Genomic DNA, 11,606 nt, shown 5'->3' on the forward strand with positions numbered 1-11,606 from the left:
GAAAATGACACAAGGGGATCTATTTCAAACATAACAGCATTGGAAGAGTCGTGAAAACATGCTGGAAAAAAAAATGCATAGAAACCACAAACGCAGAAAAATACATATATTTCAAAGAATGTATACACATTTTTTTTTTTTAAGTGCACATACTCTAATACTCTATCCTTTTGCACAATTATCCAAGTCATAGTAAACAGCAACCACATTTTTTTTCAATTTGGGGAAAAAAATTGATTAGCAGTTCTGTAAAGTATACCATGTAATATATTCATTTTAAGGCATGTTTGGAAGTTTAATGTAATTTGGATATCCTTGTTATTTTTCCATATGATATTTAGCGGCAAAAAAAAAAAAAAAAAGCTGAAAAGAATAATAAAAAAAAAAGGTAGATAACCAAAATAACTTACATTGCAAGCAAATCGGAGGATAGCACAGAGTGTGGGTCATGTAAACAGAATCCAGGTGGTGGAAGGGGAACTGCTCACCAAGTTCTCTTAGTAATAACTACATCAGCTATACATTCCACTCCTACTCCACACTATACAGTTGGCCGTAGATTGTATACAGCTGGTTTCAGAGGTGACAAATCACCGAACTGTACAGGTTGGTGATTACTGAACTCTGGTTCTCAAAATTCCCACAGTCCAAGTATTTTAGATCTCTTCACAGATTCACAGGTGAGATAATTAGAGTTTTATTTTTTTATTTTTTACACATGTCCCTAATTTATTCAACCTGGCATGGAAGAAAGCATGCACTGTTCACGAGTCTTTAAAATTGGGGTTGGGCTTCCCTGCAAAAGGAACAGGAGACTATTATTATTATTTTTTTTTTTTTTTAATGATAAAGAACATAGCCTTTCATTCAATTTAAATTGAGCATCCGTGGTCATCTGTACTTTAGCTGTTTTATTGGACTGGTACAGCATGGAGTGTGATTTAGGCTGGGTTCACACCATTGCGAAGTGGATGCGGGTTCATCGCATCCAATTCACAATAGCAGGAGATTTTGTCTGGCTCTCTAGGAAGCCGGTTCACATATCTTCGCAGCAGGTCTGGTGTGTTTTGCAGAAAAACCCTGTGCGTCTTTTGGTCTGTTTCCAAAATCCATACTAGATCCTTAGCTGAGCATGCAGCCCGGCAGGTCAGGAAAGGGAGGGGATGAGCGAGCGCGCCCCCCCTCCTGAACCCTACCAGGCCGCATGCCCTCAACATGGGGGGATGGGTGTTTTGCAGAGCCCCCCACCCCAAAGCACCTTGCCCCTATGTGGATGGGGACAAGGGCCTCTTCCCCACAACCTTGGATGGTGGTTGTGGGGGTCTGCGGACAGGGGGCTTATCAGCCGTGGTGAGGTTTTAAAAAGGGTCCCGTGCGTTTTTGGGTCCGGTTCAGTTAAATTGCACCTGAACTGGTGAACAGAACCGCACCTAACTGCCGCACTGAAACTGAGGTTGCATATGTGTGAACCCAGCCTAATACTACTTATACTATTTGTAGCATACTCTGGGAAAAATTAACAGTGGCTGTTACAAACAAAGCTTACCAGGTGTTTTTTTCTTTTTTGGAGGGGGGGGGGCCCCAAACAACTCCCCCCCCAGTCGGCGGCACCCCCCTTCCGACGGGCAGCAGCTTCTATGTGTCCTCTTTTCTATCACAGCAGCTTCTGTGTGTCACGTTTCTCCTCCTTCTAGGAGCTAGGCATCCAATAGGATCACATGTCCTTTCAGGCAATTGGGTGACGGGTCTCACGACCTGCTTCCTGATTGGCCGGGAGGAGTATTAGTGTGAGAATAGCGAATATTCATTCAATATTGTCACACAACTGGGTGGGCTATTAGAGCCTCTGACTCTAATCACATGCTTAAAAAAAACAGCCCGTGCGCCCCTAATGGATGGGCTGCCACTGCTTATGAGAGGTGGGCAGATCTCTTTCAGAACGACGGATGAGGCAACATCTATCCAAAGAAGAAGACAAAAATTTACATCGGTATTATTGAGTGCTTGTTTTAATGCCGTTCACACTGCTGCAATGCGGGAACCCTGTGAATCCACTGTGGGTTCCCACATCGCATGTCTCCCGGCGGCAGTTCACACTGCCCTATGCAAACTTCTGGGAGTGTGGGGTAAAAGTTAATGACACTCCCAAATGAGTTCGCATATCGCATTGCGATCTGCAAATTCGGACAGGAATCGGATCGCATGGGTGTGAACACCCATACAATCCGATTCTGCTGCGAACCAAAAAAAAGGGTCCTGTGCGAGTTTGGTCCGAATGCGATGCAAATTCAGCCATAATATGTGAACCGAGACTCACGGACCATACACACGATCTGAAAATCGGACGAAAAATACCGCTTTCGATGCGATCGCACGATAATCAGATCGTTAATACAGAGCTTTCGAGAGCCAATCACGACAGCTTATCTGATATTATTGGATCGGACAAGCACAACACTTTTCTTTGTACGATACCAGATCGTACGATTTTCGTTTAGTCAGTACGGTTGTCGTTCGAAAATTATTATTATAATTTTAGGTACTTATATAGCGCCATCAATTTACGCAGCATACAATACAAATACATTACAACACATGACATCACTTCCAATTTTTTTTTCTGTCTTAAGAAAATTTTCGTGACTTTAGTAACCTATTCAATTCTTACTTGCGACTAGTAAGCGAAAAAAGTCAGATGATCTGTTGTCCGATCTTTGGATTGTGTGTACAGGGCATTACATAGCTCCCAACTGTCCCTGATTTTGAGGGACTGTCCCTGATTTGGAGCAATGTCCCTCTGTCCCTCATTCCTCCTCATTTGTCTCTCATTTTGGTCTGATCTATATAGATGTATAAAAAATGCACTTTTTATCTATGAAAAAGTGTTTTCCAGTGCTAAATCTTTCATCTGATTTCTAAATTGCTGCATTTGTAAATTCCAAAAGCCAATATAAAGGAAGAGTAGTGGTAAAAAAGCACTTTTGGGTTGAACCAATCTTTTATTTTTTGTACAATTCTCCTTTAAGGGGGCGTGGAAAGGGGTGTGTCCCTCTGGCCTGCATTCTTTTTCTGATAGGTGTCCCTCATTCCCATCTCTAAAAGTTGGGAGGTATGGTAGGACTGTGAGCATCACTTGTAATTATGTTACTTTGCTGCTCAACCTATTGCTTTTTACACACTTTTGTTCCAAATGTTACATTTGTCATTTTCCCCTTCACACTTCTGGGCATGTTTTTGCACAATGCTCTGCCCATTTGTTTTCATTGGACCCTCTGTGCTTTTGGCTGATCCCCCAAAAGATATACCTGCCTTATTTTTCCAGCACAACTGCAAACAGTGAATGTGCCTAAAACATTGTGATGTTTGTTTTGGCAGTGCATATGCATTGGGGAGCATAAAACACAGAAGTGTGAATGAGTCCTAAACAATTATGGGATGTTACATTCACAGGAAGTCAACTTTGCCTTGAAAAAAATATAGCATTCTCTGCTAGCATATCCCACAGCATATATTATCTGTTCGGAAAACCTATTTCCGATGAAGTCTAATAAAATCCTTTTTTTGCAAAGCAGTTTATAACAATTTTGTTCTTTGGGAAAGCAAAACTGCTATTCTGAAAATTGTAACTTCACATAATGACATATTGACAGCGAAACTTGGCTATATACAGAGCACACAGCCAAATCTCCTGTTTCTAATAATAATAATAATAATTTTGTCTAATGATATAAATGCATCTTACCTTTTGATCGTATGTCTGCCGTCTGGTGTGTACCCCCTTCCCCAGTAAACAGACATCAGCTCCTTCTTACATTCTCAGCATGACTGCCTGCCGAGCAGTGTCCTGGCTCTTTTATTCAAAGACAACAAAAGCAATCACAAACAGGAAGCCCTGGCCCCAACAGCCAATCGCTTCCTTTACAGGATATGACCTCACAGGATATGACCAAACAAGGATATGACCAAACAAGGATATGAGTTTATACAACAACCAATGACTACCGTTCCTGCTGATGGGAGCTTATCTGCAGGTGTACGTCATGGCACCCCAAATATGTTGATCAGGCATACCGGGGTGACAAGAGCAAACAACCACTAAACCGATAATGTCTTTGCAGAGCGGACACACCCCCACCAGACGATCGTTCTGTGCATTGCACAGGGGCCCTTTGCTGGCGGACATGTCCTCTCTCTGCAAACACCTCCCTCCAACCAACAGGAAGTTTTCCACTACCTAACAGGTCTCAACCAGCGTTAGTCTGCCCCAGTCAGCTCTTTAGAGCGGGCTGCGAGAGAACAGACACTGGGAGACTCTTATGACAATACATTAATATACATCTTCATAAAATTTTCCACAACAGTCCCTCCTTTTGTCATATGATCCCAAGTGTCCCTCGATGAATTCTGATCTTCTTCTTAGTCCATAAAAAGTAAAACACGGCTTGACATGTAGACTCTGTTGGAGATGACGTGGTGAGCTGTAATAATCGCCGGTTGGTCTTGGATCCTCTGTGTCTTGTACGTGGGTTGGGCTTTGGGGCATCTCATCAGGGAAGATGTGGTCATCTGCTCAGGTTCTGGTCACGCGTCCAATCAGGCAACAGGAGCACCTCATCATGGCATATAGAAGGAATATAAACAAAAACAACATGAGTATATATACCCCTATTTCCTTCAACTATGATCCGCTGCAAAATAAAATAATTAAATCCCCAACGATTCCCAAACCCTTACAAGGATTCCAACCTTCACTAGCTATAGCTCTGGCTTTGCCTTATGGGCCTGAACTTTGTCACTACTATCCCCAATCCAGATATAACAATCTTTACTTATGAATTCCCAGAAACCCCCTTGGACTGTGGGGACTTCCTTGTAGCTTCAACAGTTACATGAAAACATCCCATCCTCAATGGATGAGAAATTGTTCAAGCATTTCATAAGCTCAAGCAATTCCCTTCCAGCTGTCCCTGTCATTCTTACCTTCTCTCGCGCCATCAGATCCTCACGATCGGCCGCGACCTAAGATGCTGGGACAAGTTTCACCAGCACACATGAACTTCTTGCCTTAGGGGAATTACCTTATAAGCTGTAGATCCGCATTAATACCAAACTACAGTTGAAGCACACTTGTGGGCTACCTAGTTATCCCGATACCAAAGCTGGCAAAAACCAGAGCTATTGTTAAAATTATAACTAATTTTACCCTCTAGAAATGTTTTGTTAAGTTCTATTGACAAGTGTCTGTTTGGATTTTACTAGTTTGTCAAAACTCCTCACACCAAAATGAACGTCCTATATTTCATGTACCGCCGTCATCGCTGGGGCACTAATACCCGCCCATGGGTCCTGTTCTCTTTCTTAGCTAGTTGGGAAATACACTTTAAAAATATAAACAAACGAAGATACTCCTCTACTCTTTGTGGTTGATCTGCTTCTTGCAGTGGCTGGCGTGGTCTCATCCCTCAAGCTTCTTTACAATGACCCAGTCACCTGGTTGGAAAGAATGTAAACTGGTTATTGTGTCAGGGTCCAGGATGGACTTGTGAACCCTGTGGTGGACATTTTGAAATTCATGTTACAGTGATTGCACCTACCCCATCAGCTGAGAATGTAGGTGACAGCTAATGAGGAAAGTACAACTCTGTTTTTGGTTGACCTCCAAACAAACCTCATATGACAATAACCCAGACATCAGGACTGTGGTCACTGCATAACCTGTGCGTGGCTTACCATCTGGGGTGTAATACCTGGAACCAGTGACAAAATGGTTCTTAGCATCTGGGATGGGAGCCTACTTCACCAGACTGCTGCTTGCTGATTCAAATGCTATCAAAGAAAGACAGTCTTGGCACAAACTTGGTTAGAATTACAAAGGTTAGTATTACTGGTTTTAAAAATTGTCATTCTCACCACTATCACCCCCCCCCCCCCCCCTTTTCTTCCCTCCTCATTACAAACTGGAGGAAGACATGCAGGGTTTCGAATGGTGCAGAACAAAACAGTGAAATAGCCTATGATACTTTTACCTTCTTATACACCTGTACATACACTTTCAGAAACTCTTTGGACCTGAAAAGATACTTATAAACAAAAGTTATTACTCTATCCTTCAAAGAATGGTAAACAATACAACATTCATGTACATTGGTAAATTGTCACTTGACATTCCACAAAACCAACAATAACTAAACCCTCTGTTACTCTTACTAAAATACAACAGCCGCGACACGCAAGAGGGCTGTCACGGTGGGTTCAAACATCTTGTTACCACATGCAAACATGAGACAAACATTTAGATACAAATGTGGGGGAGATAATTCATAGTTCCCAAAAACGAAAATGAAAAAAATAGAAACAACCAGATGGAATGCTGCCTTCACTCTTTTAGCGATAGAAAGAGAATACAATTTGAAAAGCACGAGAGCATTTCGAAATCTTTGCATGGACCAGCCACACAAAGTTCAAAAACAGACCTGTATATTTTTTAATCACACAAACGTGTACTACGCATACATCAACTCACTCAACATTACAGATTTCTGAAGCCACAGCTGAACTACTTCCAAAGTATTTTTATTCTGGGGTCTCGTACTTCCAGACATCAAAAGTACCTTCAAAAAGGAATACACCTTACTGTACCCTCTGACCATATCTGCCAATCTTTAAGGGGTCTCATGTCCGGAGCCCCAAACCCAGATCTCATGTGAAGTGCAGCTGTCTGACTGGTGTGGAGCCTCATTTTTTTCCTCCAACGCATGGACGGCACATTACCCATGACGATTCGAATCGCTTATGACGGTCCCTGCGTCCAGGGCACCCTTGCACTAGTTTTCGGATCAGTACTGCTTAGTGACTATTTTTACAGTACTGGCACCCGGCGTTCTCCGAATATTTTACACGGCCTCCCGGTGTGCTAGCATACTAATCCTCACATTTACATGCTCTACAACTGGTTATCTGCAGCCCTATAAATGTGTTGTCAGACAAACTACAAAGCACCATGAAATCCTCCACTATTCAAAACAATATTATGGCTTCCATATTATGGCTTCCATCTGTACCTAGATATTACAACAATAACATTGATGCCTCCTGTTTGCTCTCTACTAGAAACTGTATTACAATATAAAACTAAAAAGACAGCTGGGAGATATTTAAAACGCTTTCAAACGCCAGTATTTTCCCATTGTCCTTCCGAGCACAAATCTCATTTGCTTGTGTCATAGGACCCCAAGCTCCCCCCACCAACTTCCTGTGGATACATAAAATGCTGATAAGAACTTCCTGTTGCATGCCCAGCTCTAAAAAAAACCCTCAAACTGGTTTATTTACATATCAATGTACAGGAAAAGGGAGGGGAGGGTAAGCCTAGTTTCACATACTGCAGGCTACACAATACAAACCTTGCTAAAGCAATACAAGCTTCAAAACAATGAATTGCCCTCTGAGGAACTCCAAAATATTTAAAAACGCACAACGCTAGAAGTACAAAAACCCACAGTTAAAGCCTTGTTATCCATTGAAATTCAGTGCAAAGTAGATATTTCACTCAAAACCAATATTCAATACAGAAAACGCAATAGTTTCCTTGAAAAGTATGTAAACAGTACAAAAATAGAATTCACTTAAAAGGAGAGAGAAGGTGGCGGCCCAGACCGCATGGCTACACACACACACAAAAGAAATTGGAGCAGCTTCCCCTGTAGGAAGGCCCACAGGTCCTCAAAATGGCCGCCGATCCACATGGTGACTACAACAAAAGCCAGACCACAACAAAATGGCGAATTTTCCCGCCAAAACTGAAATCCAATACTCGAGTACTGCTTGGACCTTGAAGAAGGGGACATACTCCGAAAGCTTGTCCTGAAAAATTGTATGTTAGTGCAAATAAAAAAAGTATCATGGACAGTACTCAATTTTCTCTGTCACAATTGCACTAATACGGCTACAATCAAACCAAATTTTCAGAATATGCTTTTAGGATGTACCCCCTTCTTCAAGTTCCAAGCGGGTAATTATTACAAGTTTAACCACTTGCCGCCCGACCACCGTGAAATGACAAAAGAGGGGTGCAGCTTTGGTTCTGGGGCGACATCATATGACGTCGCCCCAGAACGGTTGCCCAGAACGGGGGGGTCGCAGTGTGGCAATCGTGCCCACGCCGTGTTCCTAGGACATGGCGTGACCCCGATCTCTGTAAAGAGCCGATGACGACCAATCACAGCCAGTCACGTGTAAATGCGGAAGTGCCAGTAATCGTCTCTTCTCGCCTCACACTGATAAGAGTGTGTGGTGAGGAGAGCTGATCAGCGGCATCTCCTTGCAGGGGACACCAGGACAGGTAATCAGGGTACTAATCATCAGTGCCCTAATTACAGTAAAGCCCCAGCAGTGCCCATTAGTGCCACCAATCAGTGCCCATCAGTGACACCAAGTGCCCTGATTACAATAAAGCCCAGCAGTGCCCATCAGTGCCACTAATCAGTGCCCATCAGTGACACCGATCAGAGCTGATGACGCCCAATCAAAGCCAGTCACATGTAAATGCGGTAGTGCTGGTAATCGTCTCTTCTCGCCTCACACTGATAAGAGTGTGTGGTGAGGAGAGCTGATCAGTGGCATCTCCCGGCAGGGGACACCAGGACAGGTAATCAGGGCACTGATCATCAGTGCCCTGATTACAGTAAAGCCAATCAGTGCCCATCAGTGACACCGATCAGTGCCCATCAATGACACCAATCAGTACCCATGAGTGCCTGCTCATCAGTGCTGCTGATCAATGCCCATCAGTGCCACCCAATCAGTGCCACCTATCAGTGCCCACCAGTGCCACCTATCAGTGCCACCCATCACTGCCGCCTATCAGTGCCCATATGTGCCGCATATTAGTGCCACCTAATCAGTGCTCATAAGTGCCGCCTCATCAGTGCAGCCTATCAGTGCCCATCAGTGCAGCCTCATCAGCACGCATCAGTGAAGGAGAAAAATTACTTATTTACAAAATTTACTGACAGAAACTAAGAAAAACTTTTTTTTTTCAAAATTTTCTTTTTTTTTTTGTAAAAACATAAAAACCCAATGGTGATTAAATACCATCAAAAGAAAGCTCTATTTGTGTGAAGAAGATGATTAAAAATTCATTTGAGTACAGTGTTGCATGACTGCGCAATTGTCATTCAAAGTGTGACAGCGCTGAAAGCTGAAAAATGGCCTGGGCAGGAAGGGGGTGACAGTGCCCGGTTATTGAAGTGGTTAAAGCTGTTCTTCAGTCATCTACTGAAAAAATGTAAAGTCAGCAGCTACAAAAACTGTAGCTGCTGACTTTTAATAAACACACACTCACCTGACCTGGCCGGTTTCTTCTCCGGGCTTCGGTCCCTGGCGCCAGCATCTTAGCTGTAGGTAGATGGCTATGACTGTTTGGTCCCACTGTGTCCCACTGTGTCCCAGAAGACTGATGAGGAAGGAGGGGGGCTGACCTTCCACTCAGATCACCACGGTAAGCCGACCGGAAGTTGGGGAGTGGGTACCTGTCAAAACCAGGTAAATGCCCCCCCCCTCACAAAATGATGTGGCAAATTTGAAAGAGGAGGGAGGAGGAGGAGGAAGAGCGTAGCTTCCCCTTTTGGGTGAAGTTCTGTTTTAACCTCCTTCTGACATACACATATATCTTGCAGCATGGAGAGGACTTCATCCCGCATTGCTACATACTGTATATGTGTCGCCGATAGCTCCTGCTCACAGAGGTCAGAAGTCAGAAGGATGGGGTCCCAATCATATGATCACTGTGACAACTCATGTGTTTGTCTGTATCCATGTGTTAACCACTTCAGCCCCGGAAGGTTTTACCCCCTTCCTGACCAGAGCACTTTTTACAATTCGGCACTGCGTCGCTTTAACTGCTAATTGCGCGGTCATGCAATGCTGTACCCAAACGAAATTTGCGTCCTTTTCTTCCCACAAATAGAGCTTTCTTTTGATAGTATTTGATCACCTCTGCCGTTTTTATTTTTTGCGCTATACACGGAAAAAGACCGAAAATTTTGAAAAAAAATGATATTTTCTACTTTTTGTTCTAAAAAAAATCCAATAAACTCAATTTTAGTCATACATCTAGGCCAAAATGTATTCGGCCACATGTCTTTGGTAAAAAAAATGTCAATAAGTGTATATTTATTGGTTTGCGCAAAAGTTATAGCGTCTACAAACTAGGGTACATTTTCTGGAATTTACACAGCCTTTAATTTATGACTGCCTATGTCGTTTCTTGAGGTGCTAAAATGGCAGGGCAGTACAAAACCCCCACAAATGACCCCATTTTGGAAAGTAGACACCCCAAGGAATTTGCTGAGAGGCATGTTGAGCCCATTGAATATTCATTTTTTTTGTCCCAAGTGATTGAACAATGACAAAAAAAAAAAAAAAAAAAAAAAATTACAAAAATTTGTCACTAAATGATATATTGCTCACACAGGCCATGGGCATATGTGGAATTGCACCCCAAAATACATTTAGCTGCTTCTCCTGAGTATGGGGATACCACATGTGTGAGACTTTTTGGGAGCCTAGCCGCGTACGGGGCCCCGAAAACCAATCACTGCCTTCAGGATTTCTAAGGGCGTACATTTTTGATTTTACTCCTCACTACCTATCACAGTTTTGAAGGCCATAAAATGCCCAGATGACATAAAACCCCCCCAAATGACCCCATTTTGGAAAGTAGACACCCCAAGCTATTTGCTTTGAGGCATGTTGAGTCCATGGAATGTTTTATATTTTGACACAAGTTGCGGGAAAGTGACAAATTTTTTTTTTTTTTTTTTTTTTTTGCACAAAGTTGTCACTAAATGATATATTGCTCACACAGGCCATGGGCATATGTGGAATTGCACCCCAAAATACATTTAGCTGCTTCTCCCGAGTATGGGGATACCACATGTGTGGGACTTTTTGGGAGCCTAGCCGCGTACGGGACCCCGAAAACCAATCACTGCCTTCAGGATTTCTAAGGGCGTACATTTTTGATTTTACTCCTCACTGCCTATCACAGTTTCGGAGGCCATGGAATGCCCAGGTGGCACAAACCCCCCCCAAATGACCCCATTTTGGAAAGTAGACACCCCAAGCTATTTGCTGAGAGGCATGGTGAGTATTTTGCAGCTCTCATTTGTTTTTGAAAATAAAGAAAGACGAGAAAAAAAATTTTTTTTTTTCTTTTTTCAATTTTCAAAACTTTGTGACAAAAAGTGAGGTCTGCAAAATACTCACTATACCTCTCATCAAATAGCTTGGGGTGTCTACTTTCCAAAATGGGGTCATTTGGGGGGTTTTTTTGCCACCTGGGCATTCCATGGCCTCCGAAACTGTGATAGGCAGTGAAGAGTGAAATCAAAAATTTACGGCCTAAGAAAGCCTGAAGGCGGTGCTTGGTTTTCGGGGTCCCGTACGCGGCTAGGCTCCCAAAAAGTCCCACACATGTGGTATCCCCGTACTCAGGAGAAGCAGCAGAATGTATTTTGGGGTGTAATTTCACATATTCCCATGGCATGTTTGAGCAATATATCATTTAGTGACAACTTTGCGCAAAAAAAAATAAAAAAAATAAA

The sequence above is a fragment of the Aquarana catesbeiana genome, linkage group LG12, assembly GCF_042186555.1.
Source record: "Aquarana catesbeiana isolate 2022-GZ linkage group LG12, ASM4218655v1, whole genome shotgun sequence".
Taxonomy (NCBI): domain Eukaryota; kingdom Metazoa; phylum Chordata; class Amphibia; order Anura; family Ranidae; genus Aquarana; species Aquarana catesbeiana.